Below are 18,529 nucleotides of genomic sequence, written 5' to 3' on the forward strand. Positions count from 1 at the left end.
ACACCCAATGACTTGGCCTCCATAGCCAATCGTGACAACAAATTCCACAGATTTACCATCCTCTGCCTAAAGTAATTTCTTTGCTTCTTTGTTCTAAATGGATGTTCTTCAATCCTGAAGTCGTGGACTCTTGTCTTAGACTCCCCTATGATGGGAAATAACTTTGCCATATCTAATCTGTTCAGGCCTTTTAACATTTGGAATGTTTCTATGAGATTCCCCCTCATTCTCCTGAACTCCAGGAAATACAGCCCAAGTTCTGCCAGACTTTCCTCATATGGTAACCCTTTCATTCCTGGAATCATTCTCAAGAATTTTTTCTGAACCTTCTCCAATATCAGTATATTCTTTCTAAAATAAGGAGCACAAAACTGTACACAATACTCTGTGTGGTCTCATGAGTGCCTTAGAGAGCCTCAATATCACATCCCTGCTCTTATATTCTATACCTCTTGAAATGAATGCCAACATTGCATTTGCCTTCTTCACCACCAACTCAACCTGGAGGTTAACCTTTAGGGTTTCCTGCCCAAGTCCCTTTGCATCAATGCGTTTTGAATTCTCTCCCCATCTAAATATTAGTCTGCCTGTTAATTTCTGGAGGCCTGGGCCCTGGCCGGGAAACTGCTTGCTCAGGTGACCCACTGTATGCTGCCCCTGACCTTGATTCTTTCCGGCAATCATTAGGAGGAAGTACGTTTCAGCCTCATTCAGTCACTCCAAGCCCCGGTAGTCCTAGGGTACCCATGGCTGACCCAGTACAATCTCCGTATTGACTGGTCTACCGGGAGGATAGCCAAAAGGAGCCCGTCCTGCCATACCAACTGCCTGCGGTTGGCCCTGTCTCCCAGAGAAGCTACCGTGACCCCACCTGTTTTGGAACCCCTTGACTTGTCCCGGGTCCCAAAGGAGTACCATGACTTAGGACAGGTGTTCAGCAAGCAGCGGGCCCTTTCTCTACCCCCGCACCGCCCATACAATTGTGCAAACGACCTTCTCCCCGGGGCCTCGCTACCTAACAGTTGCCTGTATAATTTGTCCCGGCCTGAGAAAGAAGCCATAGAGAAATATATTTGTGAGTCTCTCACGGCAGGCATGATTCGACCCTCATCCTCCCCGGTGGGCGCTGGATTTTTCTTTGTGGAGAAGAAGGATGGCTCTCTCCGTCCCTGCATTGATTACTGAGGCCTAAACCATATCACTATTAGGAACAAGTACCCACTGCTTCTTATAAGTTCTGCATTTGAGCCACTTCATGGAGCCACCATCTTCTTGAAGTTGGACCTCCGAAACGCCTACCATCTGGTGTGGATAAGGGAGGGGGACGAATGGAAGACAGCTTTCAATACCCCTTTAGGCCACTTTGAGTATCTAGTCATGCCTTTCGGCCTCACAAATGCCCCCACCGTTTTTCAAGCCTTGATTAATAATGTCCTAAGAGACTTCATTAACCGCTTCCTGTTTGTCTACCTGGATGATATCCTGATCTTTTCCGGCAATCCCCATGTCTGTCAAGTTCTGCAGAGACTGGGGGAGAATAAATTATTCGTGAAGGCGGAGAAATGCGAATTCCACGTCTCCTCGGTCAGCTTCCTAGGGTATATCATCAAGAGGGGACAGGTCAGAGCTGATCCCGAGAAGATCCGGGCTGTGGCGGAGTGGCCCAAACCCACGGACCGCAAGAAACTCCAACAGTTCCTGGGGTTTGCGAACTTCTATCGCCGGTTCATCAGAAACTACAGTCAGGTGGCGGCCCCCCCTTACCCGACTTACCTCACCCACCACACCGTTCTGCTGGAATCCCGAGGCTGACTCAGCATTCACCAATCTGAAGAAGCGTTTCACCACTGTCCCCATCCTGGTTCATCCGGACCCATCCCGGCAATTCACCGTGGAAGCGAATGTCTCCGACTCCGGGGTAGGAGCGGTCCTATCCCAACGGGCAAGTTCAGACGAAAAGCTTCACCCCTGCGCCTTCTGCTCTCGCCGACTGTCCCCCGCCGAGCGGAATTACGATGTGGGGAATCGGGAGCTACTGGCAGTCAAGCTAGCGCTGGAAGAATAGAGGCACTGGTTGGAGGGGGCAGAGCACCCGTTCGTGGTATGGACGGATCATAAGAACCTGGAGTATATTAAGACCGCCAAGCAACTGAACTCCCATCAGGCCCGTTGGGCATTGTTTTTCGGACGTTTCCAGTTTACCCTCACATACCGCCCAGGATCCAAGAACGGGAAGCAGGACGCGCTGTCCCGTCAACATGACACCAAGGGAGACACCTCCAGTCCCGAGACGATCCTCCCTCCAACCTGCGTGGTGGCCACCCTCTCTTGGGAGATCGAGGTGAAGGTAAGAGAAGCCCAGTGGGACAACCCCGATCCTGGAAGCGGACCCAGCGGTCGCCTGTACGTGCCCACCTCCGTCAGGCTTCAGGTCCTCCAATGGGGACACACATCCCAGTTTGCCTGCCACCCCGGGAGTGATCGGACCCTGGCTCTCTTGAGAAGATACTTCTGGTGGCCGTCCATGGAGGGGGACACCCGCTCTTATGTCTCAGCTTATTCCATTTGAGCCCAGGGAAAGGCCTCTCATCGACCACCGACGGGCCTACTTCGTCCTGTACCCATCCCTGGTCATCCCTGGTCGCACATTGCCCTGGACTTCGTCACCGGTCTACTCCCCTCCCGCAGAAACACAATTGTCCTCACCGTGGTAGACCGATTCTCCAAGGCGGTGCATTTTGTGGCCCTCTCTAAACTCCCATCCTCGCAGGAAACCGCAGATCTTCTAGTCCTCCACGTCTTCCGCCTCCACGGAATCCCCACGGACATCCTCTCTGATTGGGGTCCCCAGTTTGTCTGGCAGGTATGGAGAGTCTTCTGTTGAGCCCTAGGAGCAACTGCCAGCCTGTCATCCGGCTTCCACCCCCAGACGAAAGGGCAGACGGAACGGGTCAACCAAGACCTGGAGGTGACGTTACGTTGCGTAACGGCAAACCACCCGTCAACCTGGAGCGCCCATCTCCCGTGGGATGAGTACGCCCACAACTCCCTGGTGAGCTCTGCCATTGGGAGGTCCCCGTTCGAGTGCTCCCTTGGGTACCAACCCCCGCTGTACTCTGCTCAGGAAGAAGAGATCGCGGTACCGTCAGTTCAGGACCATGCTGATTGGTGCTGGAAGATTTGGGAGGAGACTCACACGGCCCTACTCCGATCGACAAACCGAAAGAAGAAAACGGCCGACCGACACCAGACTCCAGCACCAGAGTACAAACCGGGGCAGATGGTGTGGCTTTCTGCCAAGGATATCCTGCTCAAATGCGAACCTAGGAAACTCGAACCCCGCTTCCTGGGACCATTCAAGTTCGAAAGGATTATCAACCCCACAGCGGTCCGCCTCACGCTGCCAAAGTCCATGCGTATTCACCCAACCTTTCATGTATCACAGTTGAAACCAGTCTTCGTCAGCCCTTTGTGTCCCCCAGCCGAGACTCCTGCCCCTGCCTGGCTCATCGACAACCATCCGGCATACACCGTCCGACGACTGCTAGATGTGCGCCGTCGGGGCAGGGGCCTCCAATACCTGGTGGACTGGGAGGGGTACGGTCCTGAAGAGTGTTCCTGGGTCCCCCACTCCTTTATCCTAGACCCTTCCCTCATCCAGGACTTCCATCGGGACCATCCAGACAGACCTGGAGGAAAGCCGGGAGGCTCCCATTGAGGGGGGGGGGGGGGGGTACTGTCATGGTTCTGGTCGGCCGTTCCCCTTTAACACTCCTTTCTCCCTGATCATGCCCCAATTTCGGTTAATTGCTGCTAGTTACTCAATTACCGTACATCTGGCTTTCAATCAGAGAATGGGAAATAAAAACGAGGACGACCCTATCACAGGTTGCCAGTTCATTGGTCAATCCTTGTGTGATACTTCGTTCCCTATTCCGATTGGAATCGGCAATTCTAAGTTCCGCCCTAGTTCTAGAGAGTCCCCGTGAATCCCGTCTCATTGTCAAGATCCCCTGGTTTTCTGCTCTACGTTCAAGTCTACGACAGCCTCTCCAACTGAGTCGACGTGCCAGTGTCCTGCACTTGGGTTCTCCGCTGTCGCCCCTTGTAACAGTTATGGCCATTGGATGGCTCAGCGGCAGAAATTACTTAGCTTGCAAGGCTTTAGATCAGTGGTTCCCAACCTTTTTTTGGCCATGCCCCACCTAATCACCTCTAAAATCCTGATGCCCCCTGTGGTGATATATAATTCTTATTACTCAAAAAGTGAACTCCTAGTCACCTGGAGGAAGCCTAAAAGACCATTAACTTGGTTTAAACAAGCTTCCAAAGAACATGGCATTCATGAAAGAGAAAAATAAAAGAACCAAAGGACTGTTAAAGTTCTGAGGAAGAAATTACTAAGAAATTGTAAAAAAAAAAGAGCATTAAGTGATATTAAAATAATAATAATAAATAAATAAAACAATGCGGATTTGTTTCTACAGCATACAAAGACAGATACACCGTTTAAAAGAGATGACGCAATGTACACACCTTCACACCACCAAGAACCGAAAGCTACTGCAAAAAGCAGCATTGGCGCGACCTCGTACGAGTTTCTTACGCGTTTGGACTTGTTCATTCGTTCCTTCCTACATCAGTCAATTCATTAATTTAATTATGAAAGCCATTTGATGTTTGTAATGATGGTGATACACTATATATACAGTACATACGCAATTACACATGTACATACACACAAGTATTTTTATGTATGCATACTGTATATACACATATGTATTAACTCGCACACACACTCATACTCACACAGACTTACTAGAAAAAATTCACTGTTAATAACTCATTCTCGAATTGCCCCCCTTAAAAATCAAATTACCCCCCTATGGGGCGTACGCCCCACGTTGGGAACCACTGCTTTAGATGTTTCAGAAAGGACAGAGAGGGAGGCAAAAGAGGTGGGAGAGTGGCACTACTGATCAGAGATAGTGTCACGGCTGCAGAAAAGGAGGAAGTCATGGAGGGAATGTCTACTGAGTCTCTGTGGGTGGAAGTTTGAAACAGGAAGGGGTCAATAACTCTACTGGGTGTTTTTTATAAACCATCCAATAATAACAGGGACATCAAGGAGCAGAAAGGGAGACAGATTCTAGAACGGTGCAGTAATAACAGGGTTGTTGCCGGGGGATTGGCATCTTCCTAGAGAGCGGGATATAGATGGGGTGGAGTTTTTTAGGCGTGTTCAGGAAAGTTTCCTGACACAATATGTAGATAAGCCTACAAGAGGAGAGGCTGTACTTGATCTGGTATTGGGAAATGAAGCCAGTCAGGTGTCAGGTCTCTCAGTGGGAGAGCGTTTTGGAGATAGTGATCACAATTCTATCTCCTTTACCGTAGTACTGGAGAGGGATAGGAACAGACAAGTTAGGAGAGCATTTAACTGGAGTAAGGGTAATATGAAGCTATCAGGCAGGAACTTGGAAGCATAAATTGAGAACAGATTTTCTCAGGGAAATGTATAGAAAAAATATGACAAATGTTCAGGGGATATTTGTGTGGCATTCTGCACAGGTACATTCCAATGAGACAGGGAAAGAATGGTAGGGTACAGGAACTATGGTGTACATAGGCAGTTGAAAATCTCATCAAGAAGAAAACAAGAGCTTACGAAAAGTTCAAAAAACTAGGTAGTGATAGAGATCTAGAAAATTATAAGGCTAGCAGGAAGAAGCTTAAGAATGAAATTAGGAGAACCAGAAAGGGCCATGAGAAGGCCTTGATGAGCAGGATTAAGGAAAATCCAAGGCATTCTATAAATATGTGAAGTGCAAGAGGATACAATGAGAGAGAATAGGACTAATCAAGTTTGACAATGGAAAAATGTGTATGGAACCGGGGGAGATAGCAAAGGTAATTAATGAATACTCTGCTTCAGTATTCACTACAGAAAAGGACCTTGGCAATTGTAGGGATGACTTACAGTGGACTGAAAAGCTTGGCCATATAGACATTAAGAAAGAGGATGTGCTGGAACTTTTGGAAAGCATCAAGTTGAATAAGTCACTGGGACCGGATGAGATGTACCCCAGGCTACTGTGGGAAGTGAGGGAGAAGATTGCTGAGCCTCTGGCGATGATCTTTGCATCGTCAATGAGGACAGGAGAGGTTCTGGAGGCTTGGAGGGTTGCAGATGTTGTTCCCATATTCAAGAAAGGGAGTAGAGATAGCCCAGTAAATTGTAGACCAGTGAGTCTCACTTCATTCGTTGTAAGTTGATGGAGAAGATCCTGGGAGGCAGGATTTATGAACATTTGGAGAGGCATAATTTGTTTAGGAATAGTCAGAATGGCTTTGTCAAAGGCCTTACCAACCTGATTGAATTTTTTGAGGATGTGCCTAAACACATTGATGAAGGTAGAGCAGTAGATGTAGTGTATATGGATTTCAGCAAGGCATTTGATAAGGTATCCCATTCAAGGCTTACTGAGAAAATAAGGAGGCGTGGGATCCAAGGGGATATTGCTCTGTGGATCCAGAAATGGCTTGCACACAGTGGTAATAGATGGATCATATTCTGCATGGAGATTGGTGGCCAGTGGTGTGCCTCAGGGATCTGTTCTGGGTCCCATTCATGATTTGTATAAATGGTCTGGATGAAGAAGTGAAGGGATGTGTTAGTAAATTTGCTGATGACACAAAGGTTGGAGGTGTTGTGAATAGTGTGGAGGGCTGTCAGAGGTTACAACTGGACATTGATAGGATGCAAAACTGGGCTGAGAAGTGGCAGATGGTGTTCAACCCAGATAAGTCTGAGATGGTTCATTTTGATAGGTCAAATATGATGGCAGAATATAGTATTAATGGTAAGACTCTTGGCAGTGTGGAGGATCAGAGGAATCTTGGGGTCCGGTCCATAGGACACTCAAAGCTGCTGCACAGATTGACTGTGTGGTTAAGAAGGCATACGGTGTATTGGCCTTCATGAACCATGGGATTGAGTTCAAGAGCCGAGAGGTAATATTACAGCTATATAGGACCCTGGTCAGACCCCACTTGGAGTACTGTGCTCAGTTCTGGTCACCTCACTACAGGAAGGATGTGGAAACTATAGAAAGGGTGCAGAGGAGATTTACAAGGATGTTGCCTGGATTGGGGAGCATGCCTTATGGAGTTTTTTTATGCAGAGAATGGTGAGTGCGTGGAATGGGCTGCTGGCGACGGTGGTGGAGGTGGATACAATAGGGTATTTTAAGAGGCTCCTGAATAGGTACTTGGATCTTACAAAATAGAGGCCTATGGGTAAACCAAGGTAATTTCTAAAGTATGTACATGTTTGGCAACATTGTGGGCTGAAGGGCCTGTATTTTGCTGTAGGTTTTCTATGTTTCTATGTTCTATGTTTCTACCTAACTCCCTGAATTCTCTCTTCAGGACCTCCTCCCTTTTTCTACCTATGTCAGTGGTACCAACATGTACCAAGACTTCTGGCTATTATCCTTCTCCCTTCAGAATACTCTGCACCCGATCTGAGACATCCCATACCCTGGCACCTGGGAGGCAACACACCACACAGGTATCTCTATCAGACTGACAGAACCTCCTGTAAGTTCCCCTCACTATGGAATCCTCTATAACTACTGCATTCCTCTTCTTCCTCTTTCCCTTCTGCACCACGGAACCAGCAGAGAATACAGCAACATCTGTCCCTATGCTGGAGTGTAGTGTTAACTGCAGTGATGGCTGGCTTTGTGTCCGTGGTCTCTCATTGTTTGCTCGGCTTTGGTATGAACTGGAACTGTTGCCAGCACCAGCTGCAGTGATGCCTGTCTTCATATCTTTTATAAAACTTTAGTTCTGAACCTATTGTCTTGCTCTTGTGGTTTGCGTGATTTGTTTTTTTTCTCTCTCTCTATGCATTGGGTGTTTGATGGTCATTTTTAGTGGGTTCTTTTGAGGTTTGTTTGTTTTGTGGCTGCCTGAAAAGAGAGGAGTTTCAAGGATGCATAGTGTATACATACTTTGATAATAAATGCACTTCAAACTTTTTTACACCTTCTTAAGAATATAAACTAAACCTCATCTTGACTGTTATGAAGACATCGTACTTACTGAATATATATATAGAATTGTATTATTGTTTCAATAAACAAAGGACAATAGCAGTCAACCATTAAATGAAATTGCCCAGATTAGAACAGCTGATGTTGCTGAACTTGGAGAAGCAAAACATGCAGGACTAAATTTGTGAAATGGATTACAAAAAGGAAACGGAGTGAAGATCTCTATCAGGTGACAAAACCAGGCTCTGCCAAATAGGACCAATCCTCTCATGCTTAGATTGTTGATGCAGCCTATTACAGCTGTTTGATATTGTAGAGATGATGCAGAACTCCAGTAATTGCCAGAAATGGCACATTGTCTCCAGCTGTAGCACGTTTGGCGGGTAGTTAATGTGTGATAATATTCGCATATGCTGGATGATTTAACAGATGGAATTCAGGATAGTCTAATTTAAATTCAGAGCCCATCCAAGACTTGTATATTGTGTTCCTGTCTGGGTTATTTTATTTCCAGCAGTCCCCCTCATACTCCTGAGAAAGATACAAAAATTTGCAAGCGCCAAAGGCAGTGCTGACAATTTCACTCTGACATTAAAGGTGTTTTATTTCCCCGAAAGGGACCTGAACCACATATTCTATTTCCTTTATTATTCTTTCATTGCACAAGAAAAATAGAGAGCCCTCAGTGATTGAGGTCTCGGGAATGTTCGGCTCATGCATCATGATTTACCGAGTTCATAGAAAGACAGAGGGTTAAAGTAGAGGATAATGTATTTTCCATTGTTCCTTTCAACTCTGCATGCTTACAGTGATTTATAAATTTTAATGTTGATCTTCTTTTGCATTTTAACATAAGCCAATGAGAACTGCAGCTACATATGGCAGAGAAGGTACAGGAAACTAGGGTTGTTTTCTCTGGAATTTCAGCGGCTGAATGGAGATCTTCTAGGAGTTTATGAAATTATGGAAGGTGTAGTTAGAGTAAACTTTCCCCAGGGTGGAAATATCTAGTACTAGAGGGTATGCATTTAAGGTGTGGAGGGAAAGTTCGGAAGTGATAAATGGGGCAAGATTTTACACAGGGAGTGGTGGGTGTTTGGAATGCGCTGCCAGTGGTGGTGATAGAGACCTGTACAATGGAGATGTTTCAGAGGCTCTTAGATAGGCATATGGATATGCAGAGAAAGGACGGATGTGAACCATGTGCAGGCAAAAGGAATTAGGTGTCATTAACTTGATTTGTTTGGCACAACATTGTGGGCTGAAGGGTCTGTTCCTGTGCTGTTCTATATTTTATTGTAGAAGGCAATTGGCTACATCATGAATCTGATCACTTTCTTTGAGAAAACTACTCAGCTGGTCCCAGACCCCTGTTCCTTACACATAATCTGCAAACCTTTCCTCTTCAGGTATTTTATTAATTACCGTAGATGTCGGATTATAAGCCGCTACTTTTTTCCCACATTTTGAACAGCTTTGAACACTGCGGCCTTTACTACGGTGCGGCTAATGCATGATTTTTTTCATGCCGCCAAAAACATTTTGCCTCGTAACAGTAGACCAATAAAATTGATGAGTAGTTCACAGAGGTCCAATGAAATTGTACGATAAATCAAGCGCACTTTCACAATTAAATTATTGTAAATCAGTCATTTGTACTCACCCTCATCAACATGGAAAACACTCGAAGAAAAGCATTGTGCTGCCTTTATGGCAGTTATTTAGTTTATAATATTTTTGCTTAGTAATTCATTTGTTAGTTAAAGTTAGAAGAGTTTTAACTATATTTGTTTTCTGTACTACATCGCAGGATGCTATGACGTCACACCCGGTTTCGCCGCGTCTTGTGGGAAAAATGCCGGTTTGCGATAAACGGGAAGGCGGGGGCGAGCGGCATTACGCGAGCGGCATTAGATCTGAGCGAACGCTGCTTTTAAGTTAAAGGCAATCAATAACTTTTCCTGGTAGGCTGCAGTATATATATTTTTTACCAGTCGTTAGGAGATATTGGAATGTTGTTCAGTAAAAAAGTATACGCAACGTATATTTAAAAGTAGCCGCGTTACAGGCACGGTTCGAAAAAAAGCATTTGCAATATGTATTTGTTTATGTTACCATATGGATTTAATTAAAAGTTAAAAAATCCTCACGTGTAATATCTTTCTGTGTAAATATCTCATATTACAACGTGGGACACCTGCGGCCGAAAATCCGGTGCGGCCTAAAATCCGGTGCGGCCTGTACAAGTACAAAATTGATTTTCTTTCTAAAATTAGAGCCAGCGGCTTTTAATCAGGTGCGCTCTGTAGTGCGAAATCTACGGTACCTTTTGCAGGTTTTAACAGAGCTCACTGCTGTCATACTTTAGGCAGCACAGTTCTTGAAAGAGGAGAGCTAAAGTTGAGGGAGCCCCTTTGCTACAGGATACCAAAGGAAAAGGACATGCAGGTACTGGCAGAGAAGGTTCATAGTGCAAGGGTTAATTTAATCTTCCACTCTCCAGAGGTAGAGTGGGCTGAAAAATGATGTTCCCTCATTCCAATCAAGAGGAGACCTGCAGATGCTGTCCCCACACAAAATGCTGGAAGAACTCAGCAGGCCTGGCAACATCTATGGAAAAGACTAAACAGTTGCCGTTGAGATTTACTGCCTCCTTTCCGGTTCTGAGGGTAATGGAGGGTCCTAGTTTCGTGAGAGTTAGAATGAAAGTCAAACTAGTCAGAGAAATAGTGACAAACTGGGGAGTGATGGGAGAGGGTGTAATAAAGAAAAAAGGCTTAAAGGTTCATTTACTATCAAAGTATACAACTTGAAATTCTTCTTTTGCGAATAGTCATGAAACCAAGGAAGAAAAGAAAGCAGCATGATCATCAAACCCCATACCCTCACCCCACACAAAAAAAACCGAACAAAACGGAACAGGCACATTGATTCCCAAATCCCCTCCACTCACTCAAAAAAAAGAACAAAAACAGAATAGGCACATCAATCCACAAATTCTCCCTCCCTGCTCAAAAAAATGAACAAAACAAAACAGCTACATTGACCCCCAAATCTCCCTCCCCACCCAAAAAACGAACAAAAACAGAACAGGCACATTGACTCCCAAATCCTCTCCCCTCACTCAAAAATCAAACAAAATAGGACAGGTACATCAGCCCCCAAATGCCCCTCACAGCACAAAAAAGAACAAGAAAGATCAGGCGAAAAACACAGAATATAAAAGAAAACTAGAAGACCAAAGAAAAATCTACAGTCCAAGTCCACATCCAAAACACAGAAACCTGGGCAACGCTCTCCAACCCCAGTGGCAGAACTTTACCTCTCCACAGTAGAGTGATCAAAGACAGGCAGCTAGCGCTCACACTCTGAGCTCGCCTCAGTTCTTCAATATCCCTCGTTGCTTTAATTGGCGAACAATGGAAGCTACAATCAATGGAATGGAGTTGAACAATGGCTCGTGCCCAGCAGCCTGCCTGTCATGAAGTTTGTGCATGCTGCCTCTGCCTCCTAGAATCCTCTGAGGATACGGAGCTCTGAAGCACTCAAAAGATCTCCAAGCCTCCGCATTCACCTCGACGTTTCAATCTCCCTCGTCGCTTTAATTGGCAAACAATGGAAGCTTTAATTAACAAAACAGAGTCAAATGTTGTCTTGTGCTCCTTCCCGCAGCCTGCTCATGCTTGTCATCTCTGCCATCCAGAATCCTAGAGTGATGGAACACCTGAACAATCTCCAAACTGCAAAGCAAAGGCTCCAACAGTTTCATATCCAAGATGAAAAAAAAAACATAAAAGTCATAAAATAAGTGAAATATATGGTTTCACGATCTATCCAGAAGATGTCGACTGAATGAGTGCTGTACACAGGCACCATCTTGAATGGAAACTTTGTTTGCAACTTTTAGTCAAAAGATAATTTTTAAAAAAACCATTGTAACTGGTTTAATCAAAATAACCCACGGGCCTGGGAGCTAATTAATCATTACCAGACTGTGTCATTGGACTGGAAGTACAGTCACAACTCCAGGGGAAAACATAGATTTAAAGACATTTGCTGACCAAGGTCCAACAAGAAACCATGCAAATTATGTAATCAGTAAATCACACTGCCAGAGGAGGGTACAATCACAGTATTTAAAAAGCATCTGTACATGGATAGGCAAAAGATAGAGAGAAATACTGAAAAGAAAGCAGAATTCAATGTCATGCGCTCTGCAGCTTGGCATAGAATGTTAAGCTTCTAGGGTTCCTGAGCATCTTTAATTACTAATCGTTATCTTAACTACAACCATTAAGCTCTTTTGCTTCCAGTCTAATCTTGCCAAGTTAATTGTAACTGGCATATGGTTCCCGCATTGTATGATTATTTTAGAGGACTCTCGTCAGTGCCTTACCGGAATCATGGTTTTGGAGAGAATGAATTGTCTCATGGTGCCCCTAGGTCGTTCCTTCGAGGCTCAGCTGATCTTCCTGTGTCTAGCCTCTTGTTTCCATCTCTCTGATTAATACACACAAAGTGCTGAGGAACAGCAGATCAGGCAGCATCAATGGAGGAAAATCAACAGTCGATGTTTCGGGCAAAGAACCTTCATGAATCCTGATCTGTTGAGTTTTTTTTGTGTTGATCCAGATGTCCAGCATCTGCACTCACTCTTATGCCAATAATTATGAGAGTTTGATTTTCTCTCCCTGTCCCTCCTCAGTTTGTACTTGCTTCTCACACCCTCCATCAGTCTACCTGTTTTATTTTATTTATTTAGAGATACAGCCGGAATAGGCTGTTCAGGCCCTTTGGGCTGCACTGTCCAGCAAGTTTTCTTCTCTAAGAGCTCTCAGCAGGCCCTGAGGTTTCTTTCTGGGAGCAACCATATTATTCTCACAACTGGTTAGTAACATTTCCAAACTGTGAAAGTCATACATGATCCAGGTAGAGCTTTAGGACATAGTTGCATTGCACAAGGTGAACAAGAGCAGTTGCAATGGAGTTGCCAGCCACCTTGGTACCTCCTGACGCTAATAAAGTGGCCATTGAGTGTATGTTCATGGCCTTCTGCGGCTGCAGCCCATCCACCTCAAGGTTCGATACTTTGTGCATTCAGAGATGCTCTTCTGCACACCATTGTCATAGCGTGCGGTTATTCGAGTTATTGTCAGCTTCCTATCATCTTGAACCAGTGTGGACATTCTCTTCTGACCTCTCTTAATAGCAAGTTTTCACCCACAGAACCGCTGCTTACTGGGTGTTTTTTCTTCTTGTTTTTCACACCATTCTTTATCAACACTAGAGAAGGGGTTTCCAACCTCTTTTATGCCATGGACCTCTACTATATACCCCAAGTTGGGAACCCCTGCTCTGGAGACTGTTAAGCATGAAAGCCCCGAGATTTCAGCAGTTTCTGAGATACTGAAAGCAACCCATCTAGTTCCAGCAATCATTCCACAGGTCAAAGCCTCTTAGATCACGTTTCTTTTCCCATTCTGACACTTGATCTTAAAGGTTTCAAAGGTACATTTAATGTCAGAGAAATATATACAATATACATCTTGAAACGCTTTTTCTTCGCAAACATCCACGAAAACAGAGGAGTGCCCCAAAGAATGAATGACAGTTAAATGTTAGAATCCCGAAGTAGCCCCCAGCTCCCCTCCCTCCCGTGCATAAGTGGCAGTAAGCAACAATGCCCCCTCCCCCCACTGGCAAAAAAAAGCATCGGCACACGCCACCGAGCACTCAAGCGTGAGCAAGGCAACAGACTGGCAGTGACTCCAAAGACTACGCATTCACCCAGCATTCGACATACCACACGCGCTCTCTCTCCCTAAAAAGGGAGAAAGAGATGTCTCTATTTCACAGCGACATGGGAGACATAACAAACAACTCACTGGTTTACGACGTTAAAAGTCCATTGCATCACTTTTTCTGAGCTCTATGCCCAAAGATCTTGGCTCTCTGGGCACACAACCTTAGATCTTCCAGCTCCCACGACAAGCTGGTCTTCTTCTCGGACACAGACTTCCGATCCCGCCGTCTCGAGAGCCACAAAAAGTTGGTCCTGAAAAGGCGAGCAGAGCTCTTAGGCCGAGCCCTTGGCATGCCGAATGACGGCCAGTCGTGAAACCCCGAGAGTGGGTCCCATTCCCGCAAAGAACCATAGTCAGCGTGTAACTCCAGGTCAGGGTCTTCAAATGAACCCCGAAAAGGAAAAATAGAGATATTTATCTGAATAACAACCGAACCTCTTGGTCATGTCTGTATGGAATTTATGCACTGAGACGCTGCCATATATTTGGCTGGTGAGTTATTTGCATTAATGAGCAGTTGTACAGGTGTACCTAATGAAGTGGCCAGAGAGTGTATGTGTCCCACTGTGCTTTACACCCAGATTTCTAATACTGAAAGAGTGTTGTTCTCCTAATGTAAAAAAATAGGGCAGCCAAGCAAGATCCAAAATGTAGATACGTAATCTGTTTCTTCATTCTTTTGTTTGGAGGGTAAGTGTTATACAGGACACCAGAGGTAACTATGTTGACAAATTTTAGTAATACCATTAAGAGGAAGAATGGAATAAAGAAATGCCCTGCTCAGTTTTTGTGCAGGTTGAGCTGAGACCCTGAGGGAGAAAAATAACAGCGAAAATCTATCAATTGCTTCGTATGCTCGGCTGTATACATCAATCAAACTGAATCCCTTGAACTTATTTCATGCCAGCCAGATTGAGACAATGTCACCCAGCCAAGGGTGGAAAAGATTGTCAACTGGTGACTATATTTGATCTGCAAACCCACTCTGTCGACGCGAGTGTTTGTAGGTTCCATTTCCTTCTGCGATGCCTCTCTTTTCTATATCTGCCAAGCCGTATTGATGTGAGAACTTACACTGACCTGCGGCAGCTACAGCAACTCAGAACCGGATCAAGGCAGCCAAACCATGGTTCACTAACGCAGGAGCTTGGCATTTAAAAGTTGCCTTATCAAACTGAACTGTCTTTTACAGCTCTGCACAGCAATTGCTTTTATGGTCCAGTGCTCTGTTGTGGGTGTTGCACTGAGGGAAAACAAGACTGAGCTTCAGTATGAAGCAGCCTAATGGTGGATAATGTGCTGATGACACTGCCATCAGTCTTTGTCTGAGTGCTTGTCAAGGGCGTTGGAACTTGAAATATCAGTGCCCACCCTGTGCTCTGCAATCCCTTGTGTGGTAGTTATGCTTTCGCTGTGCTTGTTGATCTCTGTAGGACTTTCCATAAAGGATTACACCAACATAAAGCAATTGATGAGACAAGCATATTCAATTGTTTGTGGCATACTGTAGTGTGCAGGAGTCTTAGGCACACATATGTAGCTAGGGTGCCTAAGACGTTTGCACTGTACTTAAGTAATTTTATGTATTGCACTGTACTGCTATCTCAAAAAAAAAATGGCATGTCTGAGTGATGATAAACCTGATTCTGATACAGGTCTCCATCATGGACTGAGAGTGGGAAGGGGCACGGAGAGGAGAATCCTGGTTGGAAAAGGGGGATGGGAGAGGGGAGGGAACAAGAAGCACCAGAGCAGCATTTCGTAAAGATCAATAAACCAAATGTTTGGAATCAAATGATTTTGTCTGGTGTTTTATGGTTGAGTGTGTCTGCACCCACGCCTCCCCCAGCCCCTGGTGCTCCTTCTCTACCAGCTGTCCCACAATGCACTCGTGGCACTGCACTCTCACCATTTCCAACATCCTCTGCTCCCGCTAGATTTATAAACTCGCTCACCACTCAGTTAAAAATATTGAACTGTGCAAATGTCTAAGGCAGCCTAGTGGTATATATGTGCCTAAAACTTTTGCAAAGTACTGCTTCCAAAACTCAAAATTATTAAAAGGTGTTAAGAATATTAATCAACTTACAAATTCATTTAACCAACATCATTAAATTAATAACATTAAAATGGATTGATGAAGGAAAATTTCACTTACTCTTTTGGTAAGTATGATGAATTTGTTCAAATGGATGGGGCTTCTCTCGATGTGCTGCACAGAGTGAGTAGTGAGTTGTGCCATACTTGGCTTCCAGCTTGTTCTGCACTTTCACTCTGTGGCGTGCAGGTGCGAGGAATGCATCAATGCCAACAATGCAGTCAGTCAGCAGTTTTGTGCAGAACCAACAGTTAGCTCTGAGTGTTGAGCAAATACATAATGTTCTACACCAAACACAGATGCAAAGCTAATAACGCAACACCTTAAGCACAGATGCTTAGCAAATAATGCAATGTAAAACGATCAGATATGTGGTAAATCTTCAACACAGAAAGGACTCAAATGTGCTAAGTAATGGAACAACTTAATTCAAATAATACAATGCAGCAAGGACAGCGATCAGTGCTGCGCTGCAATACCAATGGAACACAACAAATACAATGGCAAAGAAAATAATGCAAGCTAGCAAGTACAGAACAATATAAATGCTACATGTAGAAAAGGGTAGTGCAGGCCTCTGTTAGTCTCGATAGACCATGGATTTGCATCTTGGAAAGTTTCCAGGGTGTAAGCCTGGGCAAGGTTTTTTTTATGGAAGACCGGCAGTTGCCCAAGCTGCAAGTCTCCCCTCTCCACACCACCGATGTTGTCCAAGGGAAGGGCATTAGAACCCATACAGCTTGGCACTGGTGACGTCGCAGAGCAATGTGTGATTAAGTGCCTTGCTCAAGGACACAGCAGCCTCAGCCAAGGCTCAAAATAGTGACCTTCAGATTACTAGATGAACATCTTAACCACTTGGCCACATGTAGAAAAGTATTATTCCACAAATGTATGCTACAACAAATGCTGAAACGAAGTGAGTAATCCCACCATCATTTATGAAAGCATAGCTGGTACAGCAGTGCACCTAATACAAATGATGTCTTGAATAGTATTTAATGTAACAAAGACAGCACTGAACAGAAAACCTTTACCTTGCAGCTCAAAAGTAGTAAAAACCCTTCAAGGAACTTCGCAGGAGTGCTATCTTTCAGAAAGCTGATGCTGAGCCATATATAAAACTAAACATGTTCTACATGTGGTTCAGTAAGGAAGGAGGAGTAGTGGGGTAGAGAACTTTGAAATCTTCTGGGAGAGAACTTTTCAGGACATGGACACTAATAATGAAATGATTAAATGGAGGTGAGGCTTATTTCTCAATTTACATTCCGTAAGGCAAAATTGCGTAACTTGAAAATATTGCATATTATAATCTGTGAGCATTTCAGTGCAGTATATTCCTAAATATAAAGAATGGAACACTACTTGGTGCCAAAAAATAAGTTTTCAGGTGAAAGGCATGCACTCTGAAGAGTCATTGGCATTAAGGTGGACATTTCTATATCAAATCAAAGTTCAAAGGTCAAAGTACATTTATTATCAAAGTTTGTATATATTATACAACCTTGCAGACAGCCACAAAAGAAGAAACCCAAAAGAACCCATAAAAAAAACTGACAAGCATCCAATATGCATCAAGAGAGAAAAAAATCAAAATCATGCAAACAATAAAAGTAAACAAATGACATATAGAAAAAAAGTGAGTCATCAGACACGAAGCCTGGAGCAGCTGAGCAGGCCACAGCCTCCGCCTCAGTCTCAGCACATTGCAGAATAGACATCGCGGAGCTGCGAGCAGAACCAACCCAACCCTTCCCTCTGGTCCTGACCCTGCCTTTTCAATCCATCTGGCCCAGCATTGAAATGTTCATAAATCAAGGAATTCCAGTACAGAGGAGGGGAGAATTGAAAGAACTGAAACAAATCCCAGGAGTTTTAGAATTAGGGTAGAAAATACTATGGACACTAGAAAAAACTTAAATAGGAAAAAAAATTCTGAAATTACAGAGCTGATTAAGGAGCATCTATTTGTGGTCCTAGTTGTGGACTATGATATAATACAATAATATTGTATTATTTGCCATCTTGTGTTGTTTTATTTCTTATATTTTTATACCTCATGTTTTGTTTTCTTTACCAAGTATTTTTTATCAGTCAGTGCATGGTTTGCTAAATGCGGTCGTATGTTTGCCAGTTACTACAGGTGCTAGAAATCTGATGTATAAACTGAGAGCAGAGGAAATACTCAGCTGATCTGCAGTACCTGTGCGGAGAAAATGAGTGGAGTTTCCAGTCAATGACCTTTCAGAACTCTTATCAGGATGTTAACTCTGTTTCTTTCTCTGTCTCTACAGGTGCTACATGTCCTGCTGAGAATGTCTAGCATTCTCTATTTTTAAATTAAAACTAAGCATTGATTAACTGGGAGTCAAAATAGTGTAGGTCATTAAACATGATGATGATTGGAGATCAGGACTCAGGGCAATATGTTCATGGATGATCAGAAGTTTGCAGAGAGTAAAACATAGGGGTATAAGATTAATAATACATAGGAACAGAGTTTTGTCATCCAGCTGCTCTGCCTCAAACATACCCAATGAATTCCACAGATACACCATCTTCTG

The 18,529-nt window shown here is 44.3% G+C and overlaps 1 long non-coding RNA gene across 2 annotated transcripts in view; it reads right to left on the bottom strand.

The window, feature by feature from the left end:
• Positions 1-16,119, bottom strand: part of LOC140736608 (uncharacterized) — a 34,190-nt gene extending 18,071 nt beyond the window's left edge. Inside the window, exon 1 of one of the 2 annotated variants that reach the window (XR_012100985.1) lies at positions 16,023-16,119. This is a non-coding gene — a long non-coding RNA (uncharacterized lncRNA). Of the gene's footprint in view, positions 1-11,382; positions 11,513-16,022 lie in introns of those variants that run through there. The other variant, XR_012100986.1, reaches the window with a different exon arrangement.
• Between the last annotated feature and the right edge of the window lie 2,410 nt (positions 16,120-18,529).

The sequence above is a fragment of the Hemitrygon akajei genome, chromosome 12, assembly GCF_048418815.1.
Source record: "Hemitrygon akajei chromosome 12, sHemAka1.3, whole genome shotgun sequence".
Classification (NCBI taxonomy): Eukaryota; Metazoa; Chordata; class Chondrichthyes; order Myliobatiformes; family Dasyatidae; genus Hemitrygon; species Hemitrygon akajei.